Source organism: Camelina sativa, chromosome 12 (genome assembly GCF_030686135.1).
Source record: "Camelina sativa cultivar CO46 ecotype springtype chromosome 12, ASM3068613v1".
NCBI classification, from domain to species: Eukaryota; Viridiplantae; Streptophyta; class Magnoliopsida; order Brassicales; family Brassicaceae; genus Camelina; species Camelina sativa.
In genome coordinates, this window is record NC_141891.1 from 28,771,495 (window position 1) to 28,780,663 (window position 9,169).

The following is a 9,169-nucleotide window of genomic DNA, read 5'->3' on the forward strand; positions in this document are numbered from 1 at the left end:
TGCGCCAGTATCAAAATTTTCTTCTACGACCTCAAGTATTATGTAAGTTTTAACAAATGATTCATCTCTCTCTCTCTTTGTCTTCTATCGTACAGTTTTGAACCTTGGTATGTATATGAGCATGTTGTTTGTTTGTAGGGATTTAAAAGAGTTAAGGGGTCTCCCTCTCCGCACATGGAATGCAGAAATGCTTATTTTGTGAGAGGTAAACCCGAGCTCTTGCGGAAGATGCAGCGCAAGTCTTTTGACAAGAATCTCCGTAAATATCAAGCAAATGTTTGAGCAGAGGAACTGAGGAAGCAGCGGCCTGCTTGCAACATTTGCGAATTTGATCTTTTTTCACAAGTTTGTTATTACTGTTCTTGTTCCTCTTCTTCTTTTAGTTGATTACTTTGGTGGCTTTGTTTAAGGTGTTGACTGGTTCAACAGCTACCTCCCACAAACGCTGCATTTGCGGGAGGTAGCGGTTGCTAGCGTTTGATGCCAATCACACAAACCGCTTCCAATCGCTCCCAACCGCTCCCAATCGCTCCCAACCTCTGAATTCCAAAAGCTGCTTCCTGCAAGCGTTTGCGGTTGGAAATTTTTTTTTTAAAACAAAAAAGAAGTAAAAGAATACTAAACTTTTTTTTTTCTTATATCTTCAACCTAACCATTGTACTCATAAAGCATGAAAGAAATTGAAGTACAAATATGATTGAAGAGCTTAGAATATAAACAATTACAAGAAAATAAATGGAGGGTTCTTACTTGCAAAAGACATGGTAGCATTGCACGAAAGTGAAAATGCATAATTAAATAAATTGAAGCTGCCAAAACCAGTTTTGGAATTGTTAGGGAGGCAGGCAATTAAACAAACGCTTAAAAATTCATTTTGGTGGCCAGACAAATATAGGCTACGGATAAGAATTCGTAAACCAACACTAAGGCTATACAATATATTCAATTTAAATCAACCAAGTATTCAACAGTTTACTTGAAATCAACCAAGTATTCAAAAGTTGCACACAGTTTTGCAGTGGATGTTGGACTGAAATGCATTTTTTATCAGTGAGGGAGAGAGAGAGAGAGGGAAAGAGGGAGAGAGGTTTAAGTTTAAACCTAAAGTGCAGATGGATCTAGTGGCTACGAAACATACATGAGGAAGATCTGATATGATACCTTATAGAACAAGAGCTAGTCCAAATTCTCAGGGTGGGCAATAATGAATGATCATAATTAAGCAACGACATGTGATAATACTCTAATTTACATGTTTTTAGCATCTTTTTTTGTTCATATTTTGCATTGTTCATACCTCTAACTTAGCATTTTTAGACCATTTACTGTAGGAATCAAGTTTTAGAGCATTTAGGGTGTTGCATTTCTGCATTTGCATATATTGGATGAAAACAGGGGCTAAAGAGCCAAAAATGGGGAAAAACAAGGACAACTCGAGCATGTACCCGAAGGAGCCATCGAGCTACAAGAACAAGTCCGAACCCCAACACGATCGAAGAGGATCCAAGAGTGCGAAGAGCAACCCGAAGATCCACGCGAGGAGTTACCCGACTCAAGCCTCGTGTACCCCATCGAGTAGACCATCGGGCAGGTCTGGGAAGCTAGGTCAAATGGGTTTTCATTTATAAACCCCTCTTTCCCTAGCTAGCAAACGAGCACGCCGCAGACCCTCAAACCAGAGAGCGAGAGCTTCTGTGAGAGAACTGAGCGACTCAACATATTTTTCTTGTTTTTGTACTTTTATTTTGTACTTTTTCATAGATCTTTCATCCTTACTCTTTTCTACTCTACTCTATCTTTTTAATAATGTCATTTTCGTTTATTTCTATGGCTTTATCATTCGTTTCTATGTCCGAGTAGTGTAGCAAAGTTTCTAGGGATAGGATAAATGATTAGGTGTTTTTGATCGGTTAGGATGCTTTAGTTGATTGTTATGATAGATAAATTTCCTTCTAGGTTGATGTTCTTAATGCGGTCAACAGACTGAAAGGTTGATATTAGATCTAGGGCGTTTATAATGCTACAGGCCGAAAGGAGTAGATAAAATGCTTGATCAGGTCAGTGCTAGAGGTATACTTAACTTTGAGTGACAAAATTAGATAAGTCTAAGTATACTGACAAAAATGAATTGTTCTTAATGCATGCTTGTTCATATTGCTAGTGCGACAGTGTGGTAGTATGTTCAAGGTTGATTGTCACTAGTGCGACAGTGTGGTGACAAGGTTTTAGAGGTTCATTGTTAGGAAATAATTGCTTGAGGCATGTAAGGCATCCGTATTGGTCTAGAACACTTAGGATTTGATTACCCCCATCCTTAGGAACTTTCGTATTTCATTTCTTGCATTTTCCTTACTTACTCAACCACTTACCCGATTAGGTACACGATAACCTGCATCGAGTAATACCTCGAGCTGTTCATAGTTCACTTGCATACTCGATCACCCCACTCGATCCTGTACTCGATTGCTTGCATCGAGTGCTTAGATCGTGTGGTTTACTTGTTCATATTCTTTTACTTTGTTTATATTAGGACTGTTAGAACCAAATCCCCCTACTATTGCTTGGCTTGACTTGCTTGATTCTGATTGCATCCTATCTGCTAGCATAACAACCATTTGGATTGATAACCCTTTGTACTACAACTGCATAGGGAATTGATACCCTTGGTGAAAACTAGTCTTTCAATTTGGCGCCGTTGCCATTTGGTTGTTTAATTTTGTTACGTTTAGGATTTCAGGACTTGCTAGATCAAGTTCGTTTGTTTATATTTGTTTCGGATACTGACTTGTTTGCTTTTGCCTTTGTTTGTTTTGAATCTCAGGTACAACCTGAGCACCCACCCGACCCGTCACACGATCACCTGGATCGAGTTGATCCTCGTGTACACACTCGGATACTTGCCTGTGCATGCAAACACGATCCAGAGGTAGCCAGAACCTGAGTCCTTTTATCGACAACATCGACAGACCTCGGCTACTCAGAAAACAACAAGTTCAACCGGAACTAGCAACCATTGAGGAGACGATGAATAATCAGAACGGTCCACCAGCTCCTCAAGCAAGGACCAACATAGGAGCAGGAGATGCTCCGACTACTCACACTCAGAGGAATGGCATTGTGCCACCAGCTGTGCAGAACAACAATTTTGGGATCAAGAGTAGTCTCATCTAGATGATACAGAGCAATAAATTTCATGGACTGCCAATGGAGGACCCATTGGATCATCTGGATGAATTTGATAGGCTCTGTATCCTAACTAAGATAAATGGAGTCAGTGAAGATGGATTCAAGCTCAGGCTTTTCCCATTCTCTTTGGGAGATAAAGCACACATCTGGGAGAAATCGCTCCCTAAGGAGTCCATCACCACTTGGGAAGCGTGCAAGAAGGCATTCCTGGCCAAATTCTTCTCAAACTCCAGAACCGCAAGGCTGCGAAATGAAATTTCCAGCTTTGTACAGAAGAACAACGAAACGTTCAATGAAGCTTGGGAACGTTTCAAGGGGTACACTACTCGATGTCCACATCACGGATTGAGTAATACTTCATTGCTGAGCACACTATACCGAGGAGTGGTCCCCAAGATACGGATGTTGCTGGACACTGCAAGCAATGGTAACTTCCTCAAAAAGGATGTTGATGAAGGTTGGGACCTAGTTGAGAACTTGGCTCAATCTGATAGCAACTACAATGAGGAATATGATCGCTCTGTGCGATCTACAGGAGAGGAAGATGCCAGGTACAAGAGGAACATGAAAGCCCTCAATGACAAGCTCGATCAGCTCCTCAACCAGCAGAAGCATGTACATGCTATATCAGAGGAAGAGCAGTTTCAACAACAAGATGGGGAGACTATGTAGCTGGAGGATGTTAACTACATCAACAACCAAGGAGGTTACAACAGAGGGTACAACAACTTCAAGCCGAATCCGAATCTGTCTTATCAGAACCCGAATGTTGCGAATCCTCAAGACCAAACCTACCCATCTGTAGTTCAAGGGAACCAGACCCAACAAAAGCCTTTTGTCCAATACAACCAAGGCTATGCACCTAAGCAACAATACCAAGGGCCCTACAACCAACCACCAGGGTTCCAACAACACCAAGGTCCACCGAACCAGTCACAAGAAGCCGAGTTACGAGGTCTTATTCAGCAAATGATTCAGCAACAGGCTACAGCTTCTATGGACATCGCAAAACGGTTCGCGGAAATGAGCAACAAGATCGACTCAGGATACATTGACCTCAATGCCAAGTACGAATCACTCAACACAAAGGTTCGATACTTGGAAGGCCACCACAACAACCAACCCACACCAAAGATCAATCAACTGCCGGGTAAAGCTGTTCAAAACCCCAAGGATTATGCGACTGCTCAAGCCATTTTCCTGGATGATGACTATGAGGACTACCTCACTGGGGACAGTGATGATCAAGATGGGGAGGATGTGGATGACAGGCCAAATACTATATATCCGAGTATGAACCCGAGCTTACACCCGAAGAGACTGATCGAGTTGATGATCGAGCACTGGTTCGAGAATCACAAACTAATGAACAACCCGAAGTGGAACTCGATGACCTACACGATGGTGTTGATCGGATGATGCATCGAGTAGATGTTGAGAAAGGAGATCAGCCTCAACCACCTGCACTGGTAGGAGGGGAGTTGGAGGAAAGGTTCAATGCTGCACTTGACATCCAGTTGGAGGCGCTTGCAGAGCGAATGGCTAAGCGCAAAGCTCCACCACCTAAGCTTTTGCCCCCACATGAGATTCAGCAGGAAGCTGCAAAGGAAGCAGCTAGATTGGAGGATGAGGTTAAGGAGGCTGTCAAGGAGATCGGATTTGAAATTCTGAGAAGTGGAATTTGTTTGGATCCTGAGGTAAGAATTGAGGAAAAACTTGAAGATCCTGGCTCTTTAACATTGCCGTGTTTAATAGGATTTCGGATTTTCAAGAGCTATTTGTGTGATCTTGGAGTTTCGGTCAGCATTATGCCACTTTCAGTTGCTAACACGCTGGGATTCAACGACTTCAAACCAAGTAAGCAGTATCTGGTTCTAGCTGATAGAACAGTAAGACATCTGATTGGCATTTTAGAGAATCTGCCTCTAAGGATTGGGAGACTGGAAGTGCCTACCGACTTCATGATCCTGGATATGGATAAGGAACCAGACGATCCACTGATTCTAGGAAGACCATTTTTGGCAACAGTTAGTGCGGTGATCAAAGTGAAACGAGGCAAGATCAGGATAGAACATGGTGAACACTTCAAGATGGAGTTTGAGGTGAAGAAAGGGGTTAAGAGGCCAACCATAGATGGTCAAGCTTTTTCCACCAGGACCAAACAAAGAAAAATGCTACATCTTGAAGAGGTCAACACCACATTTGCCATGGAACCTGGACAAAATCTGGGAGAGCTTTTGAACCAACCTACTGTAGTGGAGAGGATTCCATAACCTCTTCCACATGGATCCTATGCTTAAGGAGCATGAAAAGTCAAGCTTAGTGACTTTAAACAAGCTCACTTGGGAGGAAGTCCCAAAGGTATCTTTTAATTTTAGTCTATTTGCTTTATTTACTTTTATTTAATTTTTCTATTTTTGATATTTTATAAATAAAAAAAAAATGGAAAATTGGGAAGAGGAAATTGGTAAACCCGAGAGTCAACCCGACACCGTACTCGAGGCGCCTGATCGTGTCCCTGCTTGGGTAGCGCGTGGAGTCTGAATTCCACAAGCCTAGCCCACTCTCAGCGAAGCCCACCAACCAAACCCTAGCCTATTTAAGGGTCTCGATTTTCTCTCCCCAAGCATCACCGATAAGTTTCTCTCAACCCTAAAGTTTTTGTGTTTCAAAGTTTCTATTATCTCTCAACCTCAAGCCTTACTCGATTTTCTTTGGAGACTAACCCTATTAATCCCAAGAACTAGCTTTTCTTTTTCTTCTCAAGGAATCGATATGGAGCCAACCGCTAGAACCTACCAAAGGAAAGGAAGAAGATCCACCTCCGCCGCTGCTACAACTGGAGGAGACGCCGCCGAAGTTCGACAACCCCAAGGAAGAGGAAATGTTCCACATTTCCCAACCGTTGGGTGGACGTTTAGCCTCCCTAACCCGATGCACAACTCGATCCACCACCCGACCCGATGCTCGAGTAAACGATCGAGTAAGCCCCCGAGTTCGCTCACCGAGTCCAATGGCGAGTGCTGTACGCTGTGTTCCTCGATGTAGGGATCTGTCTACGTCTGAAAAGACACTTACCGACCCTATGGAGGTCAATTCTGATGCTGGAGGAGAAGAACAAGGTGAGATCCAAACCTCTCGATCAAGGAGTAGAGCCGCAATTACAAGGGGGAAAAGACCGGCTTCGGAGAAGGCTGAGAAGGTGGTTGAGAGAGCAGTGGTGGAAGAAGATCAACACGCTGAGGAGGAGGAAAGAGAAAGAGAAGAGGAGCATAGAGAGAGAACCCGCCAAGACTCCCGGAGGCTAAAGCAAAAGGAAGTAGACACTCCGGCGAGATTGTTCAAAGTCTTCCGGAAGATGAGCTTTGTTGGTACCCGATACCCCACACCGTGAGACCATGAAGCAATTGGGTATCGCTAGAGAAGTTGAATTTCTGTTCGATATGTGCCACTTGGGCAATATTATGCGATCCCATCTAGAGGCTTATGAGGAGGAGACGGTCCACTTCCTTTCAACCCTAAAGCTGCACTATTTTGAGGACTACCCGACCCTACTACCCGATGGGGGAATTGGGTTCATCACCTTCTCCGTTCGGAACACGGAATACCGGCTGACTTTCAAAGAGATGGAGCCTCTGTATGGCTTCAAAGCTGGTAGTGGGAAAGGTATGGAGGTCAGCAAGGAAGAGATGAGGTCCCTATGGATGACAATAGGAGACAAGCACCCCTATAAGTCCACGAGCTCCAAATCTGCTCAAATAAGGAGCCCTGTTTTGAGGTAATTTCACAAGTCCCTCGCATGCACTCTTTTTGCTACAAAAAAGAGACTGGGAATGTGAACAACCATGAGCTTCAGTTGTTGCATTGGGATTGAACACCGCTAGTAGGAGACATAGCTGATACTAGTATGTTGTTCGTGCTACTCGATCAATTCCTGTACTTGAAATCTTGGGCTGTGAAAAGGAGAGAAAGAGGCAGAGAGATCTCTATTAGGGGACTAGTCACACCAATCTTAGTGGCATGCGATGTGCCCTTAAAGGGAATTGTCCACGAACCTAGGTGGCTGGATACGGACTACCTCGTGCTGGCGAGATTTTTGGCCTATGAGAGGCCTAATGACATGACATTGTTCAAGTTTGTCCATCCAACCGCCGGAGCTGCTCAAATGGTTCTACCCAATGTCGTCTGCACCAAGGTTCGGTTAGGACACAACATTGACTTCGCACCACCGTTGGAAGAGCTGTACAACCCGGAGGAGGAGTCCAAGGCTGAGAAGAGAGAAGAAACCGGGCAGAGACAAGGAGATAGCTCGGAGGAGTTTGATTTTGAGGAGTATACATGCTCTCAAAAGCAACCGGTTGGAGTGAGGGAAGCTCACAAAAGGATCGGGTGTTTGAAAAAGATGAACAAGTTCTTGGTGAAGAAGGTGAAGGATCTTGCCAGTTCAGTGAAGGTAATGGGAGGTCAGATCAAGGAGTTGCAAGACAAGGCAAGCTGTGCCTCAGCTCCTACCTCGGCACAAGCACCTACATGGATGGGGAGAAGCGGACCACTAGGAGGAAATCGAGGACTGCCACCTCTGAACCTCAAAGAGCATCATCATACGAGCCTCCAGCTGAGGAAGACATCACCCGACTAGAAGCATCGAGGAGAAGCCAATCTGACGCTTACCCGACACACAATCCGATGGGTTACATTATGCACTATACAATGCACCCATCGAGCACCCAATCGGGTGATTATGCTGGACTTTTTCCTCCACCGTACCATATGCCATACACGATGCCGTACACAATGCACCCTGCAAGTGGATACATCGGTGATCATTCTGGGCCTCTTCCGCCATTTCTGTCCTACTACCCGATGAGCTACGCGACCCCACCCTCGATCAACACCTCGGATGCTGGTCCGAGTAAGTCGTCTGTACGCATATCTGAGCTCTCTGACGAGCAAACACCGGCACCTGCTGAAGCAGGAGATGACCCTGGCTATACATTGGCAAGTATGGAGGCTGCTGCAACCTCCTTCTTCACCAACCCATGAGGTACCACATTCATCCAAACTTTGTAAATAACATTGTATTTAGTTTAATTCATTTTGTGTGATTCTTGGATTCTTTTCCAACTTTTACTTACACAGGGACTGTGTAATTTAAGTTTGGGGGAGGGTCCTAGAATGTATTTAACATTGTGTTTTATTTTTTTTATTTTTATCATTTCAAATTTTTGCGTGCTAGTTTTATTCATTTGAGTCTGCATCTATGTGCATTAAAAAACCCAAAAAAATTGAAAAAGTTCGAAAAAAAAATTAAAAAAAAAAAGAGTGTTCATGTAGTTGCATTTACATATTAGGATTGAGTCTAGTTTGTTTCATATAGGATTGTTGCATATGCATCTTAGGGGACAATGATTAAAACCACCTTGTTTAAAAATCAAACCTTAGGATTGAAGCTATAGCCCTTAGTCACAGTTCATTGTTGCTAGATCAATCTTTGGAAAAAAATGAAAAATCTTTGCTTAGACCCTTTGTGTCGATTGAATGCTTCCTCCACTTGCGTGAACATTAGAACATCTCTATATTATTGGATTTAATTTGAAATTTAATTGTCTTGCTTATGGAACTTGAATACTTGCTCATGATAACTCTAAAACTCGGGTTAGCACTCCACTTTTTACCAATCTTTTCGTTTAACCCGAATCATTTGTCCTACCCTTGAACCCAAACCTTTCTTTCAAACCTTGTTGTGAATTGTTGAGTGAGGCCTTTTTCATTGTGCTATAGGTTGTGAAACCTTGAGAGTATTGAGAACGACAAAGAACTGCCTCTTGATTTAGCTAAGTTAGATTTGAACTAGCTAATAGATTCAGTTTTGAAGGATAGGTGGTTAGAATGTTTATCTGGGGTTGGATTTTGGAATTAAAAAAAAAAAAGGAAGAGAAAAGTCCCTAAGGTTAGAATTAATTAGCTCTAAGTCTCTAAGTAA

General features: G+C 43.2%; 1 non-coding gene across 1 annotated transcript; it reads right to left on the bottom strand.

Annotated features, from left to right (window-relative positions):
* Positions 1 to 3,426: 3,426 nt before the first annotated feature.
* On the bottom strand, positions 3,427 to 3,533 carry LOC147931015 (small nucleolar RNA R71). Its single transcript, XR_015576805.1, has one exon. It is a non-coding gene; the product is annotated as a small nucleolar RNA R71 (small nucleolar RNA).
* Positions 3,534 to 9,169: the final 5,636 nt, after the last annotated feature.